General features: G+C 45.2%; 1 protein-coding gene across 4 annotated transcripts in view; it reads left to right on the top strand.

Annotated features, from left to right (window-relative positions):
• The first annotated feature begins 511 nt into the window (after positions 1 to 511).
• SVIL (supervillin) overlaps positions 512 to 21051 on the top strand; it is a 137737-nt gene continuing 117197 nt past the window's right edge. For 2 of the 4 annotated variants that reach the window (XM_050708610.1, XM_035545204.2), the window contains exon 1: positions 707 to 813. The gene's annotated coding sequence lies outside the window, so the exon portion shown is untranslated. Of the gene's footprint in view, positions 627 to 706; positions 814 to 6687; positions 6707 to 21051 lie in introns of those variants that run through there. The other 2 variants (XM_035545202.2, XM_035545205.2) reach the window with 2 other exon arrangements.

The following is a 21051-nucleotide window of genomic DNA, read 5'->3' as shown; positions in this document are numbered from 1 at the left end:
TCCTGCACCTTCCTAACAATGCCTTGATTTTGAACCAGCACAGCCAGGAAGGAAAATGGTCTGAATTTACTTCAGGAGGGGCAATGACTTTCTGCACCTCCTGCTCCTGGCCCCACAGGGGTCCCAGCAGCAGCGTGGGCACGGGGCTCTCTGAGGTGTCCCTCCGTGGGGCTCCTGGGGGGCTTCACCCCACCGCACTCCCCAGCAGCACTCTGTAACACCGTTTGCACCACCCACAGGGGCTGTGTGCGCGTTGACGAAACATGAGGGGAACATGAGGGGGCCTCTGAGGGGCGCGGCCCCTTTAAGGAGCGGGGCAGCGCCTCCAGGAGGCGCGCGGAAGCGGGGCGAGCCGGGCGGGGGGCGCGCAGGGGAGGGGGCGGGGCCAAGGCGGGGAGGGGCGTGTCCTACCCCCTGCGTTGGCCCCGCCCCCTCTCCGCCTAGCCCCGCCCCTCGTCCCGCGTGGGGAGGGGGGGGGGAGGAGGAGGAGGAGGAGAAGGGGGAGGAAGGGGAGGAGGAGGAGGAGGAGGAGGAGGAAGGCCGCCCCCTGCGGAGGGGTCCCCGCCCCGCCGGACGGAGGCGCGGACGCCGGAGGCAGCGGCTGCCCCCGAGCCGCGGGCTGCGAGGTGAGTGGCGGCGGCACCGGCGACGGGCGGCACCGGGGACGGGCAGCACCCGGGGGGCTGCCCCCGGGGGCTGGCCCCCGAAGCCCCCCGAGGCTGTGCCCGAGCTGCGGCGGGACCCCCCGCCTGCCCCGACCCCGCTGGGCGTGCTTTGGGGAGGAACAAGTGTTGTGCTCGGGAGGACGGGCAGGTAGCAGCGCGGTGCGGGGGCTCCTGCAGGGCGCGGGTGCCCCGTGCCGCTTGCTGGCCGCCTCTTGTGCGAACGGTGCCTCTTAATGCCCGCACGTGGCCCAGGGCTAGGGCGCTGCTGGGAGAGGTGGAAGTGGTCCCGCAAAGGTCGGGTGTACTCGAGTGGATTGCTTGGCAGGCTGGGTGCGAGTCGGAAGGGCGAGTTGTCCGCTTCGTTTTGATGGTTTTGTAGGTCTTCGACAGCTGGCAGTGGCGTCGCTGACCGCTCTTAGCTCAGGTAGCATCTCGTGACCCGAGAGGTAGCGCTCTCCTTCGGGTGGGCACGGCCATCCCGGTGCGAGCACGCCGTCCGGTAGCGTACGGAAAGTGTTCTCAGCCGGCCCGGTTATTTTTATTGTGTGTTTCTTTAGGAGCAAACCGAACTATACCGTACTGAGAAATGTTCTCAGCCTGCAGTTATCTCAATCTCTCGCGTTCAGAATGAAAACAAAAGCCGCTTTGGAGTGGAAGCCTCCCTTGACAGGCTTACGAAGCCCGTGGGGTTTGTGACAGCAGAGCCGGACGCAGCAAGCTTCAGCGTTACCTCCAGCTGAGGAGGTGCCGTCCTCAGGCTGGGTGCTGCCCTGTGCGACCCACAGTCCCAGGGGTCCGCCAGCCTGTGCCTGGAAGCGTGGTCCACGCTTTCCTCTGTGTTCGCAGAGAAGCGGTCCTGGTGTGCACCACGCCTCCGAGAGACGGAGGGGCCCGTTGTGGAGACGGGAGGAAGGGGCAGTGGTTCAGCTCAGCTCCTGCAACGCAGCCCTGACAGCTGTTCCCGCCGCCAGAAATTCTTCCCTGGTATGGCATGCTGTTTTCCTGTGCCTCTTGAGGCTCCCGTGCCTCTTGAGGCCTCAGTAAGAGGGTGTTGGCCTGGCCCTTCCGTGCATCTGTCGTAGGTAACGGCGTGGGATGCACAGGAGTAGTTTGCTCTGTTTCAGTTCTTTGTTTATCTGCCTGGAGACTTTGATGGTGCTGTTGTATTAATGAAACGAGATGCATTCAATTATTTTCTGTACTGTCCCGATGGGAAATGTGTTTCAGCTTTCACTTTAAATGAGGCAAATAAGAGTTAAAAAGCTGTATCGTAGTGTGGATGTGCGTGCCTGTCAGTTTATCTGGCCGTGATACCTTTGTTAACCTCACTGATGCAGGCAGGACCGAAGCGTCTGTTCCGCACAGAAACTTTTGAAATTACTACAGGAAAATCGCGTGCCTTCGAGCAGTGAGGTTCTGAACAAAATTCCTGTCTTCACGTGATTGTTAGCTTCTGCTAGGTGCAGCCTGAGTGTATTCCGCTGGGGGAATCGTTTCACACTCTTTGTTTCTATTGAAAGCGTATAGTTTTCTAACCGCACTGCTCAGTTCTGTGTGGATGCAAACCATGCTGACTCATATTCTGAACTGTTGCAGCCTTGCTCCATGTAAACACAAGCACACTTCTAAAATATTTAATTTGTAATGTCTTCAGTGGAGAGCTATCCCACAGCTCCTGGCAAAATTCCCAGAAGCAGCAGATTCTGGGGTACTGGGAGTTTCAAAGGCCACTGGTGCCTGGTGGGATAACTGTCTGAACTGGTTGAGTGTAGTTTATCCTGGCACTGGGACAGTTCAAACTGAACAGGTATTTAATCTTGCTGAAAGCAAGTCTGCTTTGAACAATACTTGGTATGTGTATAAGCGATTTAGAGCCTGTTGGGACATGGCTGTCAGGAGATCTACATGGTAGGGAAATCTTTGTTATGGCAAGTAAACTTTGGTGTGGATGCACCTCCTAATAATTTTTAAATAATACCTTTGTGTAGTTGTATTAAATGATTTGTTTGCCTAGTTCCTCCATAGTAAATAATGACAGTAATTGCTTTGTGAAAGAGCTGAATTTACATCCATGTGTAAAATGCTTGTTAAAGAGAACTTTTCGAAAGATGGAAACTCACCCCTCTGCTGATAGATATAAGCACGCCCCGATAAGTCTTTCAGTGGAAATAAACTGTGGTATATGACTTGACTACAAAGAAGGGGAGCAGTGGTAGCAAAGAATGATTTCCAAGTACACTTATTTTGTCTGTACCTGGCAAGTACAGCACTGGAATTTTAAGATAAATACCTTCTCTTTTAAAGCAGCAAGTAGTTTACAGGAGACTAACTGACAGAAAATCTTAGAGACTGGAGTGGTGTTGTGGTTTTTTTCTTGATTGTGATCTGTCTTGGTCGAAAGAGTAATCCCTAATGGTAAGCGTGGAGAGTAAGTTGGGAGAGGTTCAGTGCAATTTATGGATGGTCCGGATCATTTATGTATCACTTGCTCATGCTGGTTGACTCAGTGCATTACTTGTAACTGTTAAAAATCAGCTGTTTGCCAAACTGTGCTAAGCTTCACGAATGTCTTAACTCATTCCAATATCCTGTTCTTGCTTTCATTTTTACTTTTTTATTTTCAGAACAAGACTTCAGAGACACTAGAGTAGTGGGGTGGGCTCAAAGCTGGACAAGTCTGGATAGCAGACCTGGCTCAAAACCGGAGAAAAAGATGGTGCTCTAGAGCTCATTCTGAGGTCCTAGAACCATAGAATGGTTTGGGTTGGAAGGGACCTTGAAGTCCATCCAGTTCCGACCCCAATGCCATGGGCAGGTATGCCACCCCCTAGACTAGGTTGCTCAAAGCCCCATCCAGCCTGGCCTGGAACAACTCCAGGGATGGGGAATTTGCAACTTCTCTGGGCAACCTGTGCCAGTGCCTTAGCACCAATAAAGAATTTCTTCCTAATATCTAATCTAAATCTACTTTCTTTCAGTTTAAAACCTTTCCCTGACAAAGAGTCCCTCCCCAGCTTTCCTGTAGGCCCCCTTTATGTGCTAGAAGGCTGCTATAAGGTCTCCCTGGGGCCTTCCCTCCTCCAGGCTGAACATCCCCAACTCCCTGAGCCTGTCTTCATAGGAGAGGTGCTCCAGCCCTCTCATCATCTTTGTGGCCCTCATCTGGACTTGCTGCAATATGTTCATGGCCTTCTTACAGCCCCAGAGCTGAATGTGGCATTCCAGATGGGGTCCCACGAGAGCAGAGGGGGGACAATCCCCTCCCTCACCCTGCTGCCCATACTGCTCTTGGTGCAGCCCAGGATCTGGCTGGCTTTCTGGGCTGTGAGCACACATTGCCACTCATGTCGAGCTTCTCGTCAACCAACACCCCCAGGTCCTTCTCCTCGGGGCTGCTCTTTGTCAATTTTCTGCCCAGCCTGTATTTATGCTTGGGATTGCCCTGGCCCAGGTGCAGGACCTTGCACTTGGCCTTGTTGAACCCCATGAGGTTCACGCAGGCCCACCTCTGAGGCCTATCCAGGTCCCTCTGGATGGCATCCCTTCCCTCCTGCGTGTCAACTAACTGCTCCACACAGCTTGGTGTCATCGGCAAACTTGCTGAGGGTGCACTTGATCTCGTTGTCCATAACTGACAACAATGTTAGTCCCTTGGAGATAGGAGACATCACTCCCTCTTCCACAACGTGGCAGTACTAGCAGCTGTGCAGCTAGCACCAAGTGCAGCTGGAAGAGCAAATCTGTCTTTTTACCTCTACAAATGTTAGGGTGAGGGTAGCATGCCTGTTACTGCTTTGCCTCCAGGAAGGGCACCATGCTGTAGCACAACAGTATTTTGGTACCAGAAATATCTTCTCTGTAACTGTGGTTCAAGGCTCTACTCTATTTTCCTTCCTTATTGAGCACATAGGTTCTATTTAGGTGAGGAAATTCTTAGAAATATGGCTTAATTCACAAAAGGATTTCACTAGAAAGTCTGTATCAGAAGTCTGAAACTGAAGTGTACGGATGTGGCATTTTGTTGGGTAAGTGTGCAGAGACACACACTTGCCACTGACAGAGTGGCAATTAAAAGAGTCTTACAACCCCTACTTCCAAATCCTTTCTGTGTTGGCTATTAGTAGCACTTTTCTTTATAAAAGGGAGGGAGGTTAAAAATTGTGCTTGCATCTGTCTTTGTTGCTATGACAGCTGTCTTGGTCCAGTTTTAACTATCATACTCTGGATAGCTCTTAACTGGGATTTTAAACTTAATAGTTATGTGCAGAGGAAGTCGAAGAGGAAATCTTTCGATACTGTCTCCTTCTCTTGCTCAAAAAAGCTTCCCTTTGAGTTGTACTGTTTTTAATCAAGATGTAATGGAATGTCTCAATCCGCTGCTAACTGTTTTGGTGCCTAGCATAATTAGAAGTGCTACAGTTACTGTATAAAATAGTAGCCAGTTTGTTAGCACTAGTTAATCATGGCTTGTCTTGAGCAAGAAAGATGGTACCACTGATACTTTGCTTCTGAGACTTGAAAACTGGGAAGATCACTTGAACTGAGGTGATGCAATTTTTGTGCAAGGTCACGTACAAAATCATGTACTCGGATGGCAGTTGTGAAACCAGACAGCGCTCCTTGCAACATGTTATCTGTCATTGCACAGCCAGCAGTAAACAAGGACTGGCCCTCTAGTGCAGGCAGGGGGACGTGTTGTCTTCAGGTACCAACTTACTTTTACACTAATGTGCAAAACCAGTGTAAAAAAGCTGTGGAATGGTCAATTTTATTTAAACGTTCTTTTCTAACACACCAAACGCTTCTTTCTCTCAAGTGAATAGCTAACTTTAGCAGTCAGTGTCTGTATTAAGAGTTTGCTGTCTTCCTGGCACTAGCTGGAAAATACTGTAATGGGAGAAACTTTTAAATGTTAGATGGCAGCCTGTTAGTCTGAATAAAGCATTTTTGGTAACTGTTGGTGGTAAAGCAGAAGTTTGGAAAGCTCTATGACCCTAATCCAGACCTGTTTTAAAGGGCAACTTCTAATAGAGAATACCGTACCGTTTAGTCCAGTTGGAGGGCCAGCTGTCTATTTTGGAAACCAAGCTGCTGCTTTTTAAGATGAAAGCCATATTTTTGTGAATATGAACTCTTTTGTATCTGCTGGCTGTGCCTCGTCTGAAGGAAGGAGCAGCTGTAGTGCATTCGCCAGACCTGCATTTGGCTGTTGCTGCCATTGTGTTGTGTGTAAACATGTACCATTATTTTGGATCACATAGCAGCCTGTTCAAAAGGGTCTCGCATTCCCCAGCTGTTCCGCAACTTTTCCATCTCTGAGCTTGCCAGCTGCTTAGCACAGGCAACTGTAGCTGCATTTGCTTTTCTGGTGTTAAGTATTAGTGGAGATAAAATTGACTTCTTGCATGCTAGGTGCCGTGAGCCCCTTTACTACATCTAATGGACTTAAAGCAGTAGACTGTTCTTGCTACACCAAGGTTGTCACGAGAAGTTTTCTTTGCCACTAGGTGCACTGATTGCTTACAAGTCTTTTCCTATAGATTTGGCACAAATACGATATAAGGCAGTATTTACCTAGAGTTGTAGATCCCATGTCCGTGGTAGTAACTAATCTAAAAGAAGCAGGGTATGAAAAGGCTCCCCTTACAGCTATGTCAACAGCTCTTTTGTTTCCCCACTTCTCTGAACAATGTTCAGTTTACCAAGGCATCTTGTGATCTGTTGTCAGCCAAGGCTTTTGCTTACCTATTCTTGAAAGGAGTTTTGTTTCAGTAGCAGCACTGCTGGGATCGGATGTCGAGGAGGAAGCAGGCTCTGAAATGCCTGGTACCTGCGGGTGAGGGACCCTCATCTGCATCCTGCCTGCTGGATCTTTCCACCCAGCCTGCTGCCCCTGCCGTGGAAGGGATAGGAAACATCCAGGAAAGCTGTTTGTGCTCTTCCCCCCACCAGTGAGTCCACGGCTATGTCCCTGGAGGCAGAGAAAAGCCAAAAGGCAGACTATCTTCATGTGGTGAACTTCACCAAAACTTTTGAACAGAGTAAGTTCCAGCACCCTTGGAGAAGGGAGATAATACATTTAATGCCCAAAGTTATTGTTCTAACCACTTAACCTGTTCTACAATGTCAGTTTGAAACTTTGGGTAAGGAGCATATCCTTGGTTGCTGCAAGAGACTGTTAAAGGTGCGACAAAGCTAACTTTTCAGAAGCTAGAGATGGTTTCATTAACTGGTACTCCCTACAAAGGTATAAATCGGGCATTTTAGTGAAAACATACTGAATACAGTTTGTAGTTTAAGAATGTAAATTTGAATTTTCCTGGCTGTGTGAATCGTGGAATGGTGAAGGAAACTGGAAGGGAATGACTTGCACGCTCTTGCTGGGGATAGCAGAAAAAGCTGCCTCTGCCCCAGGATCTTAGTTACCTGTTTTAACTGGTCTGAAAACCCTGTTATTCAGAGAGGAAATTTTGCGGTGGCTGCAGATAGATTTCTTTTTCTTCCTAACTGTTTTTTTCTTTCTCCAGGCCTATTCCGTCCTAGATGGTCATAGCTTTTTTGTTCATGTTAACATGATTAAAGTAATATTCGTGTTTAATAGGAGGATGACTGGCTTAATAATAGAGCATTGCCCTGTAAAAAACAAAACAAAAAAACCACAAGTCTCTTGGTTTAAGGTAACATAGTTCAGGATCCGTTTTGTATTTCCAAATTGCTGAGATTTTGAACTTTGCCATTCAAATGCTAGTGTCTTAAAAGAAGTTAAAACACTGGCTGTCTTTGGCGAAATGCTTGCTCTTGTCTTCTGGAAAATTACTCGTTCACACTCTGTGTTGGAATACTAAACCAGTATTTGTCTGAAATCGTAGCAGAAGTACAGACCAATAGTTTGAAATTATTGTATTAGTTACATAGTTAGGTAGGCTGAGCTAAGTCATTGATACTAACTTCTACACTATGTGTATAGAATAAGACACTACATGTCTTTTTTTTTTTTTAAAGTGCTTTTGATTAATTCATAAACCTCTTCAGAGTCTAGGGAATGGACATGGAGGAGTGGAATTTGAGAAGTATAAGAGGGGGTTGGTTTATCCTCAGTTGAACAGAGAAAGAAGAGAATATCTGATTGATAAGAGGTATTAAATTATTAAAGGCTCTAAGAGAAACATTTATTTTTCTTGGAAGGTGGTGGGAAGCCAAGCGATGAGACTTTTTTAATGGCACTAACTTGCTAAACATGTTCAAAGGAATGGGGCAAAAAGAAGGCATTACTCCCTCGCCCACCTCCAAAAATAGTTCTTAACTGCAAAAATTGGTGGAAGTTCTGGAGACACATTTAAAAAAAAAAATAAAAAAAAAAGAGCATTGCTGAAAGCATGTTGTTGTCTCTTTTATTTTCCTTTTAAATGAAAGGTTCTGCCAGTGTTGTTAAATTGGCTTAAATTTGCTCCATCCCCTAAAGGGGAAAATATTTATTTTAAAGTTTCCTCTACATTTAAATTGGCTTCCCAGCCAGTTTAAAGACATGTCTGTCCATGCAATGCCTTCCAACTCTAGGAAAGCTGGCAACGGCGAGGCTTAGCAGAGGAGGAGACCTTGTGGACTGCACAGGAGAGCAGCATTTCCAGCAGCCCGGAAATTGCTGTTCTGAAAATGTAACTTGAGTTCATCCCTTCAACCTTTGCTTCCTTTTGCTGTTGTTAATAATTTCCTTTGCACAGCTAGTGGTAAGTGCTGCTTTGCCTGCCTCACTTTGCTGCTTCTCCCACTGCTCTCTGAAACTAAAAAAAAAAAAATAAAAAAAAAAATACAGAATGTATTAACTTAAAATCAGCAACAGACCAGTGGCAGGTAGAGCTGCTTCCCCAGGCCTCGGGTTGATGTTTGCTGGGAGCTGTCATCTCCAGCTTTGGCAATTTGTTTCTCTCCAGGCAGGTTATTGCAGCTCCTACCATGGTTTGATGTGCACAGTGGCGAGCTTGGGTGCCTGTTATCTCACAGCTCGTGAGTCTGCCCCGTAATAGCTGAGCAGCCCTGGGTAAGGCACCACAGATCCAGTTACAATTTTCTCCATCACTGGAAGATTTAAGAGTTTGGAAGTTTACTTAAAGCAAAAGTTGCAATAATGAACAAAATTGCCAAAAGAAAACAGAATATATTTCCTGAGGTAATAGCTATCAGTAAGGATCTGGTGTAATTCTCTCATCTTTTTAGGGTTTCCTGTTATAGCTTTGCATGTTCTAGATGCTTTGCATTGTTTGTGAGCCTCATGTGAGACTGCGCCCTTCTTTGTAATCTTTTGCATCGAGGTGTTACATGCTAAAAAGTGACTGCTGCTGCTTCTCCCACCTCACTCCAGAAGGCTACTTAACTTATGTATTCCCGATTAGATTACACTGTTGGTTTTGGGCTTAAATTACATTAGGGTATTCTGTCATTTGTGGCTTAAAGTATGTACTGTGACAAATAGTACTTCAAAGGAGTTTGTACAAAGCCTGATCCTTGCAAAGCTCACAGAGTAAAGATTCCCCAGAACTCTGTAAACACCCCGACCGTGGCGTTGCATGCGAGCTCAAGTCCTGCTCACCCCGCGCACCTCTCCCCAGTGCCCCAGACCTGGGGGAACCCCAGCACAGACTCGAGTGCGGAGTATGTTGTGTCTGTCCTCTTCCTGTCGTGTGGTAGAGTGCCGAGAATTGACAGACAAAGGGTTTGATTATTCTTAATTACGCTTGTTTATCCTGTCTCCATAATATTTGGTGCTTGTTTGACTTTACAACTCGCATGCAATTGCCTATTTTGTATTGTTTTTGTGGGTTGGCAGTAAAGTTGTTCTGGCTTCCCACTCCAAGCAAAAGCCTGGAGTATGGAAAGTTGTTTATATGGATTCCTGGTATGCATTGCAAGCCTAATTCTTCCAGGTTGAAATAAAATTGCTGTGAATAAAATTAACTTTGAATTTAAATGGCATTGAACCCAGATAAACAACTTCCTAGGGCTGGTGCTAATAAAAGCTAACTGTAGCATAACTAACTGCTGCTAGGTATGCCTTGCACGTTCTTAAAACTTGCAGTTTGAGGGTGATGCCTGGACATTACTTCTGTAATAAACTTCACGTCTGAAATGCACAATGCATTGTGCCCTGCTGGGATAGTTCAGGCACAGACAACTTGAAGGGATTTGTGTGGGCAGGGAGGTGGCAGGTGAAACGTTACAGGTGAGTTATAAATTGCCATTCCGTAGTTTGGGAACCCAATCTGCCTTCCGATTAGCAAGCTGGGAATTTGTTTCATGTGTCCTGCTGCTGAAAATTCGACCTAGTAGCCTTCTTTTAAAAGAAATCTTTAAGGCAGAGTTGGACTTGCTCTTTCTGGGCTGCCAGGAGGTGCTTGCTGGGAATGAGCTGCTGAAACCAAAAGGCAGGTATGTGTATGTGACATAAGGGAGCTCTGCATCTGAGTGCTTTTCTGCTGAACCTCAGCCTGGCCAAAAAATCTCTCCAAATGCAATATAGAGAAGCAACACCTTACATACTGTCTTCAGGAATTGTGATTTCTTGTGAAATTCCTGGAGCAACATACATGTGTGCTGTCATGGTGTAATAGAAGACTGTATCCTTCCAATCAAACAAATGCTACCTCATTAAATCTCCTTTATGCAACGACTGACATGAGCACTTATAATTGCGCCGGTCTGCTGAAACAAAGCAAGTGATCTTGGTGTTACAGAAGCTGGTTGCTCAAGGAAGCCCCCCAAAAAAACTTTTTCCATGAACAAGCTGGTACGAATTGGCATTCTTCCTTGCACAGGAAACCACGAGTTCTTATTGTGGAAAACTTTTAGCTCTTGTAAAACAGGCATTAGTTTTATGTATGAAAGCTGTGCAGAATGTTCCGGTGTTCTCGGTACAGCCTCTAGAGCTGCTGTAAGAAACTCTGCTGTTTTGATAAACACAAGATCACTTGCTCAGATGTTTGCAGTCTCGTGTTCGCTGTGCACGTTGCTGTGGCTTGGATGCCTGTCAAATACCTACAAGCTTGAGACCATCTTTATTGCTCAATTATTTTTACCCCCTGAAGTCTCTGCAGATGACGGTTGTGGCAAGTGAACGTGTCTTAAATAGAGCATTGTGTTTGAGTTGCTTTGTTAGGGTTTCTGCGACTGGCGTACTTGGAAATTGCCCGTTGTGGTTGGGTGGCTTCTGGGTCAGGGCGGCTCAGTGCGCACACATGGATGCGTGCGCACGTGTGCTCACACACACACACTTACATGTGCTTGTGCACACTCTTTGGCAACACTTGGCCAACATGTGTGTGCAGTATCAACAGGGCTTGCATGAGTGATGTGTATAGTGCAGGCTGGGAGCTTCAAATTCTGGTGGCTTGAAAAATCATGTGGTCAGTCAGTTCCCTGAAGCTATACCGAGCTTCCCTCTTCTTCTTTATGCTTTCTAGTGACCAATTTTGGGTGTTCACCGCTGTTTTTCTCATCCTGAAGTATGACCTGATCTTCTCAATCTCCTCGTTTTTTTTTTTGTTGTTGTATTTTTTCAGACTTCATCTAATTTAAACCTCTCTTTGTTACCTGAGAACTGGACCCTAATTTTGTTCCTTTCTGTTCCACTCTCCTTTTTGTTCCACTGTCAAAAGTATAACTCAAATTACCCAGCCCATTCTTTTTTTTTTTTCCTCTTTAATGAAAGAACAATGGATGTGGGTGTAGCAAATTGCTTAAGCTAGTGGTGATAAAAATGATTTTTTGCTTTGCAGAGCAGGCTACTTGTTTGAAACTGATTTATCACATCATCTTCATTAATGTTTTATGCTTTCTACTATTTTGGAGTGTTAGCTGGGCTGTCAAGTACTGGAACATTACTGCTGCTATTTAAGGCAGGACATCTGTCATGATGTGTCTAGAGTCTGATTTCCCCAAGCCAGAACAATTCTTGCCTTTATGCTCTACCTATGTAGCTGTTGCTCTTTCTAAAGACTAAAAATACTGCAAATAAATAAAGCTACGGAGAGGTTACACGGCTCTTGGAAAGGCTGTGATTTCGGAGAGCAGGAACTTGCCAGTAGCTATTTCTTGTGTTGCCTGGACGATACCTTGGCAGAGTTTTAGTGTAAAGAATTTGCACAACTAGACCAAATTAACTTTCCCTTCTGGTCAGGCATAACTTTCTGGGCTGGGAGGGCGTGCACAAAATAAACTCACGCCGTGTTCTCTCTCATGCTGCAGGCACAAGGGGCACTGGGATGCGCCCCAGCAGCACCCTGCTGGTGTGCTACCCTCTCCTGCTTCTGGAAATCGCGGCCTGCACGCCAACCGCCTCGGGCTTTGGGACTCTTCCTTGCCTCAGTGCTGGCGGCCCTCTCGGTCGTGGTTTGCGTCCCGGCAGCTGCTCAGTTTGCAGACTTCCATTGTAGGTCCTAGTATTGCTGAATATTCCCTGCACAGCAGAGGGAGGTTACTCTGTGGAGCCTCAGAGCTTGTTTCTGGAAGGGGCAGACTTCAGAGAGTGATCCAGAGAAATTATTTCCCTTCCCCATTGAAACCTTACTCTGAAAACTTTGTTTCAGAGGCGATTTTAATGAGCTTTGAAACCCACATCACAGTTCTGAGGCCAGCTCTTTATGTGTGCATGTGGCTTTGCAATAATACCGCTTTGGGGATGAGCCTAACAGCTCTGCTCCTCCCGCTCCCATCCTTCCTTCCTGCTCCCAGCAGCATGCCTGTGCTGCTCCTCCTGGGCTGGCTCTTGTCTTTGGGCCTTTGCAAGCTGCCACATCTCCATTTCTGGTGTCGGCAGCAGGTCGGTGTTTGCTGTGCTGCTGAGCCAAGGAAGCCCTGGGAGCTCCAGTGGGGAACGGGGACCGGTGCCAGAGGCATCAGCCTTGGTCTTCACGCTGGTGGTGCAAGGGATGTGGAAATGTACAAAACGCATGCTCTCCACATTTTTTTTTCATTTAACTATAGTGCAAACGTGGATTTTCCCATCACACCTTCGCTGTGATTTGACAAATTACAGACTTTCAAACGGATTCTGAAGTGGTATTTATTTGATGCTTAAAATGCTGGAATCTGATTGTTTTTTTTTCCCTTTTCTCTATTTTTGTGGCTCCTTCACCACAGACTACTTTTTACAGTTGTTTGTTTAACGGAAGCTTTGTGCTTCGATCAGGGAAGGTCGCAGCTGGGAGAGGCCAGAAGCTATTGCAGTCATGTTGCGTGGTTTGGCTCTGTTGGACTGTGACTGTGTATGGCTACCAGAACTGTTCTCGATGGGAAATTGCAGATCCTTTACTCGTTCACCAGACTGTAAAGATGTTATGAGAACATTTTTTTAAAGACAGCAGGAGTTGGGTTTTGGAGTTAGGATAGTCGTGGTGACAGCGTCTCTCTTCTGTACTTGGTGGGGTAAATTAAGGGGGGGAAAGGGTAGGCGAGGAAGGAGATTCAGACTGGCTAGAAGTTATTCATTCTGCAGTTCTGTTCTACCTACAAGATCAGAGGTTTTGGGCAGCGTTGTTCAACTCCAAGTGCTTTAAAGTTTACTAGAGAGCAATACGTGCTGCTAACCTGCTGGCTTTGGCTTGTGATCATCAGCAAAGGCCCGCTTTTTCACCTAGTTTTGCAAATGGGGATTTGCTTTGGCACAGGGGGGACGAGCATGTTGTTTGAGCTACATAATGCAAGCACCTGGCTGGACACAATCCTAGCGGTGGTCGGTGCGCAGCCCTTTCTGCAGCTGCCCGGTGGTGCCACCAGTGCATGTTTGGCAATGAGGGAGTTAGGACAACTCACGCAAACTTGGATTTTTAAACATCTCAGAAACAATTAAACACGGGGTGAAAGTTGTTCTTTTAAAATACTAGTTTGAAACAAGAGAATTACTCTTAATGGGACATCTGGGTGGATTGTAAGTCCCAAGTGATCCTGGCTTGCTAGAAGCTGCCAGCTGTTTCAACGATTGCTTGCGTATGCTGAGCTTGTAGCACTACAAGTGCAGCTTGGTAAGTTGTTTGGCAGTGCGCACCTACTGCACGGCAAGGGGTCTTGTCTCCCAAGACATCATCTTCCAGACCACGATCTCCAGATTAACGTGAGGCTTCGTTTGCAAAGGACGCCTGGGCTGGCTGCTGAAGGTGTTGCATTGCCCAAGTGTTGTAGAGAAGGCCGTGCTGTACTGTCCATACGTTCTCCAGGGTAATTCATGTATGCGTTTTTGACCAAAATAAAAAAAGACACTATCTTCTTTCACATCTTAGCAAAACTTTTACTCTTTTTAGAATAAATTGAAGATTTTTTTTTTTTTAAATTATATATATACTTGAATTCTCCCTATTCTGGTAGTAGATGCACTGCTGCTGTGCAGAGGGAAGACTGATGGTTGTGTTAAGCTCCAGATGCAGGAGAGTGTTCTGCATTACAGGTGGATAAAATCAATTTCAGAGCCATCTGGCAATGAGCAGAGCTCGACTGCTTGACTGCACCGAACATCACTTGTATAAACAAACCTCGATCACAGCTTTCATTTTGAATTGGTTATAGCACTGTCCTGAAAAGATTCTCATTAGTTCTTTTTTACATTATTATCTGGTGGTCTTATCTAAATTTGTACATAATTCTGGATTATTCCATAACTCAGCTCTGAGATTTAGGCTGAAAGTAAAGGCAATATCTTCATGTCAAAGTCCGTGTTGTTCAGAGATGTTCCAGCGTTAATTGTTAACAGGAGTGCCCTCGCTGCTGAGCTGTGCTAGCTGTTCAGGTGCAGTTTCTGGTGTCTCACAGCACTGATGTATTTGACTTAAGAGATGTGACATGGAAGACCCTTATCCAGAAATCTGCTAGAACTTACTTGGGATTGGATTATGCTCGCAAATGTTACTTGGCGTTTTCTCCAGATTTAATTACAGCATCTATTTGATTCATTCTACTTAAATAGTACATCCTAATGGATGGAAGGGGAAGAAAGCAAGCTTTCTTTGATCTTTGAGCACAAGATCTGATATTATTTCATGGCAACCTGAGTATTGTGTTTTGTTTTTTAAATCGTCTTAATAGCTTCTGTGTTGAGTGCTGCGGTTTCAGGTTATAAAAATAAATAAATAAATAAATCAGGTTCTAATCGCTGTTCAGATTAAGCATGCATTTTTTGGTGCACCCGATTCCCAAGAATCACTGTGATGTTCCCGTGTTTTTAGGCACTTGAGAGGCTTGCTTCATCTTGTCTATTGCCCTTGCTTCATTTTGCCTCATTCCTATTTCTTTCTCGTTTGGCACTACCCATCTCCAAGACTTTGGGGAGGGGCTTTCAACTACAGCTATGGCACTGGTGTTATAAGTAAGCCTTCAGCCTTGTTCTGTAATTGCTCAATGAAGAGAGCTGTCTGAGGCATCACTGAGGGAGCTGAGGTGCTTTGAGGAGCTGCAGATCAGAAGACGATCACATCTCCGTAAGAGTTCTGCTCTCCAGCGTGGCGTAACGTCACCGTCCCTGACAGATCGAGAGTCTTCGCTTGGGTGAACAGAAGTGCAGTAGGCTTCGTGGATCCAGTATGCCCCTAAATAAGTTATTTTGTTAGTTTTTAAAAGGTATTTTTTCTTAAATATAAATTCAGTAATTTCACTAAAGAATTCTTACATTTAATTTCAGTAATTAGTGTGGAGTTTTTAGTCATTCTATCACAAGATGCTTAAACTCAGGAAATAAATCTAAACGCTAAAGAAATGTCCTGGAATACATTGTCAAGAGATGATCTGAGTAGGCCAGGGCACGACCTACTGATTAATGACCATATGGCATTAATTGTGTCCTTCTGCCTTGTCTGAGAGAGCTAAATGTTTTATATTCCTTCCATTTCTGAAACTGGCCTTTCTAGAGACTGTAGCCACTTGTTACTGTTGTCTTTTGTAAGACATTCAACTTTTTATTTTGGATTTTATGGTCTGTTTCTGTCATTAGCCTGTTCTTGGTTGTTTGTTTTTAGTTCTCTTTGGCCGTGTGTTCCTCCCTAGCTTGCAATGAAGACCTCATCGCTAGACACTCAGCCCGTGTCCAGTTGATCCAGGTGTTCCCAGCAGCCAAGCTATCTTGTATTCTCTGGCGTTTGGATAATGTGCGTCTGCATTTCAGGATGATTCATACTAACCTGATCAGGAGAGATTGTCTTGGGGGGGGAGAGGGGGAAGAGGTGGAAAAATGCTTTCTGAATTAGGTGGCCTCTTGCTAGCTTCAGAAGAGCTGCTTGAAAGCAGATACACTTCTAAAGAGCTGCTTTTGTATTACGGGCCTCTCTCTCAAGAGCTGCACAGCTTTAATTCTCATTTAAAACTTTTTGGATTACTTGGCTGTTCCTGGTTTTGTCCAGATGCACGAAGCAATTTTGCCTTTTCTGTGCTTACCGGATGAACGATGTTGCTTTGGTGCAGAGCTGTCGTGATTGCTAATCTAGCTGGGGCAGGAAATGCCAGTCCATCTCTGCCAAACCCAGATTTGATTCCTTTTTTGTAGAGATGCAGAAGGAGCATGTGCTAAGTAAGGCTTCTGCACAAAGCAAGTCTTACAGTATAGCTGAATGTAACTGAAGATCACAGCCACCTTCCAGATTTTATAGTGTTCTCCACGTGATCTATCATATATCACACAGTTTAATGGAAATCTACTGCTGAGAATCTACTGTCCTTACCCTACGAATTTGATACTGACCGCCCAATTCAAGTGAGAAGGCTTTTATTCAGCAATGACTTTAAACACAGTTTGTACTTCCCTCCCTTTCCACTTTTTATTCAAATACAACAATCCTGTACTTCCTACTTCTACTTTGGCTGGCCAGGCACCTGGAGTTGCCAGCCATTCTAGCACTTCTCTGCTTTTTCTTGCCTTCCACCAAATCCTCTCCTTTAGCCGTGTTTGCAATATCTTCATTCCTGGCCAAAAGTAAGCATGGGTGTTTTGGTTGGTTTGTGCTCCACTCGATGATTGTGCTAGACCGGGGCTGTGGTGTGCGCGGAAATGCTGTGTTCCCTGGCAGAATAGCATCTTCCTTCCTGCTGCCAGCTAAACAAGATGTTCTGGGAGTACTGGAACCAACACCGCCTTGCTTTCCTTCTGCTTTGTCCTGGAGCTCCTGCAGCTGCCTGTCTGCCTGACGTCCAGCGACGCAGGAGCTCTCCAGGGGGTTTTGGAGCTGAAGCACAAAATTCCCCTTTTTGCAGGGTGGGGTGATTTTCTTGTCTGAGAAGATGAATAGATAAATTCATGCAGTACTTGTTGTTGGGATCACCTATACACAGTTGTCCAATTCCACTGAGGTTTTTTGGGGGTGGTTGGGGAGGAGAATATAACCATTTAATAGCCTTTGCTTACCCGTTTGAAATCAGCAGCCCCAAAATCTCTGAGTTCAGAAGGTGGCAGAAGTTATGTGAATGATACTGTCTCACAGGTTCATTTTCCGTAGGTAAGGCCCAAGGAGAGTCAAAAAAAAAAAAAAAAAAAAAAGCTCTTCCAGACTAATTTGAAAAACTTGATGGTCAGAACTGTGCAATTACTACCGCTAGCACTGCCTGGGTCTCTTAATTCTTGAGGTCTGGCAATGGACAGCTGTTTCTGTTGCCTGTTTTGTTCATGAGAGCACATTCAAGCTGTAGGCACTGCTTGTGATAAGATGGGCTTCCCCTGGTGAAACTGCCATCGGCTGTCTTGCTACCTGCTGCTCTCTGTGCCTGATGCAGCAAATCTGTCCCTCTGCAGTCCCGTGGTAAGCAGCTCTGACAACTGCCATTCCTCAGCATACGGTAAGCTCAACATACCAAAGACGGCGAAAGCTTTGTATTTGGCAGTAAACATTATTCTGCAAATGGCTTTTGGCTGACTAGATTAAATGGAAACCAAGCAGCTCCTCACTTAAGTTTTGCTCAAGATTTTGTTTAAATTTTGCTCAAGATCTTGTTTGTAAACCCTGTTAGAAATCAGTTATGCACCTGTTTTTCAGCATTTCTCCTGTACTCGTTTCTCCTGTACTCAACTGCCGAGGGAGACGTGGAGTATGAACACTGGTAAAAGTTTATTTGTGTTGGAGGGAGAAAGGGAATGCGTTCTGGCTTGGGGGAACAGATACTCTTGACCTTACTACTAGGTATTAACACTGGAACTTCAGGGTAGTTTGAATGCCATAGAATGAGGTTACAACGGGGAGGTAACAAGGCTGCAAAATGAGTTGGAGGAATAAGAGAAAGTACACAAATCAAACTAAAGTTTGATTTGAAACAAAATCTTGAAAATATATTTATAGTGGGAATGAGTGGGCAGTTGGGTTTTATGTTTTTTCTTAAGAGTGTAAGCACTGTAACTTCCAGCATAACAAAATTTGTCTTTTGAAGGAGAAAAAGAAAGCTCTTAAGAAATCAAAACATGCAAATGTCAATGAGCCTGAAAGAATGTTTCTAAAAACTTACTCTGAGAACCTGGAGGACAATCTGATGAGCCTGTGTGGAAATCTGTTCCACCGGTTGACAGAAGTCACTGGATTACGTGCTGATAAAATATCTGTAAGTGTTACTATTCAACAAGTCTAGGAACATTGTAGTTTGGTTTTGCAGCCCTTTCAGAAGTTGCCCAGAACAACTGATGTCCCTGCTTAGGGAGCTAAAAGAGAGACTGTAATGGAACCGCTTCTGATGTCCCATTTCAGTTGTAGAGAAGCTTATTAAATAACAAAGGGGCCTTTAAATTAAGATTGTATTTTGTGTTGGCTAACACTGGCATTTATTTAATTACAGCTGTGCTCTAGTTCTAGGTCTTTCTTGAGGAATTTTTGAAAGCTGAACATGTTCTTGCTCAAATACGCAGTTGTGCATGGCAGTTGCCATTAGGCAAAGGAGTTTGCCTTTGTTAGGATATGAGGTCAAGATGGGCTGCTGTGTGACTGGAATCACTGGCAGCTAATTTACGGACATAAAAGAAAGCTTCTGTTTGCCGGGTGTATCTTGGGCAAAGCTGCTGAGGATGTTTGAACATGCAGTCAGTGAACCCTGCGCACGGGCTGCCGTGTGAAGACTTCAGACTTCTTCGTCACTGGGACGCCCACGCTCAGACTGCCTACAACATGTGGCAGTTAAAGTGCTTCACTTTTTTTTTTTAAATTGGATTTTGGGGATGAACTAGTTTATGCAGCTAGCACTTGGCTTTTATTTTGGTGTGTCTATTTGATAGGTGTTGGTATTGTATGTATTGATAAGGAAGGAATTCAAGCTGAAGGTTAAGGAGTAGGTGTGCCAAGGAGGGTTTGAACACTATGATTTGCCCCCTGACCTGATGACTGAAGTTCTAACTCCAGTGTATGTTTCTGGCCACTGTGTCTGTCCCACAGCACTCTGCCAGAAGAGGTTCCCACCCCTGTTAGTTGTGGACCCACACGTGTCAGAGGTAACTCTTGGTACGAGTGCACACCGCAAGTGTGCGCGGCTCTGATTTATAACCGAGCTCTGGCTGAGCAGAGCTGCCCAAGTGCAGGTTGGATAGCACTGACTGATTTATGCTCAGATAGCATAAATTCAGAGCTCTTGGGCCTGCCAGTTGGCCAGTACATGAGGTGAGTGTTTTACAGCACAGAATCTCATCCTTGCAGTTCAGAGTGAAAACAGCAGATGATTCCTGGGCTTGCTGTAAACCTAATTTTAAGCTTGTTTGTTTGTGTTGCACTATTGTGTTTTTCCTGCCTTTTTTTTTTTTTAGCCTGTAGGTAGGAAAATTCCCTTGAACTTGAATGAAATTCAAAGATAATGTAAATAGTTAACTTTTGCATTCGTTGGGGTTCTTGCCGTTCTTTATCCAGCCTAGTGGGTTACCTATCTGAGAGGGAATTGCCTTGCTGCAGTGTGGTCAGCTTCTCAGAAGGTCGTTACCAGCCTACAAATAACCTCATCCTTATCATTTCATGTGAAACGAGGCCATCTAAAATTTAATTAAAATAAAGCAAAAACAGAAGTTGAATTTACCCTGTATGTTGTAGCCCTTTGTGTATGTTTCAGAAAATGCACTTCGCCACTGTTGGCTAGCTAACGAACTGACCATCTGCCCGAGGTGTGTAGGTTATGAATTTGCACAAAGATGGGGAAAAGCAAGCGTGCACACCTCTGTGCAGGGCCGGACTGAGCTGCGGTTTCTCAAGAGCCTGAAGCAGGGAGGTCTGCTCTCCTTCAGATGCCTTACCCAGCAGTGCGGTGGGAGGAGAGGAGCGCTTGCCAGGAATGATAAGGCCTCCAGGTGGTGATCACGGTAAACACGCTGTGAGAATCTCAGCTCTGCTTTCCCAGGCGTTATGTGAGGCAAGCAAGGATGTACTTCTGTCGCTTGTACGGCTGGAAGCTTCTTGCCTCTAGCAGCTAAATGACATGCAGAGTAATCCAACTGCGGCGCTTCCAGTGCTGCTGGTGTTCTGGCTTATGGTACTTCTGTTTTCAAAACAGAATTTGTCAGCAGAGACAGACTACTTCACTCTGGAAATGTAAATCTTATCACAGGAGCTTGTTGTGTTGTAATAAACACACAACTTTCCTTTCCAACAAAAGCTGCATATCTGGTGTCTTTTTTTTCTTATTGTTTATTCAATAGACTGCCTAACAGCAAAGATACCTTCTGAACAGATTTATGCAAAACAGGCAAATTGAGTGGTAATGGCATTGCCTCCACGAAATTCAGGTTATTGTCTTCCACATACGGCATTCATGACTGTATTACTGACTAACGAGGCTGCCGTTGGCTACAATGAAGTACACTGTAAGATTTCTCTGATATTAGACTTGAGCTTTAACTTGAGACAAGTACCTTAAAACATAAGAACCCAAGTCCATAAATAAACTCTAAGCAGCATAGGCTTTTTAATAGCAGAGTCAGTTAGCAAGGAACTAAGCAAATCCCGCAGGACTAGACAGTCTCTGCCATAATTATGCAGTCCACCAAGTGAGTAAAATTTCCAAAGCTTAGCTCATAAATAAGACGATGGTTTGTTCTGTGATTTGTGATGTGATTCCTTAAAACAAACAAGGAGACTAAAGGCTCCAGAGGCTACTTAATGTTTTGCAGATGGGTTGATGGCTGCTACTTAATTGGTTAAAGCACGTATAAGGAGATGCACTGCAGTTATAGAAAGAATGGTTAATAAAGAAACTCATTATTAGATATGTGCTGGATTTCTTTGCCGATGTAGCTGTTTCCAACAGGTCACCTTTCTCATTTTCTGTCTACCATAACCTCTAAATGTTGAGTCAGGTTTTCACTGCTTACTCTGCTGGATAATATATGTTGCTAAATACATTCTGTCTGCTGCATTCAAATTGTGCTAATAAATTGAACACTTGCTGTGACGTTGCTGGTCCTGCT

Source organism: Cygnus atratus, chromosome 2 (assembly GCF_013377495.2).
Source record: "Cygnus atratus isolate AKBS03 ecotype Queensland, Australia chromosome 2, CAtr_DNAZoo_HiC_assembly, whole genome shotgun sequence".
Lineage (NCBI taxonomy): Eukaryota > Metazoa > Chordata > Aves > Anseriformes > Anatidae > Cygnus > Cygnus atratus.
Note: the sequence above shows the minus strand (reverse complement) of the source record. Positions and strands in the feature narration are given on the sequence as shown.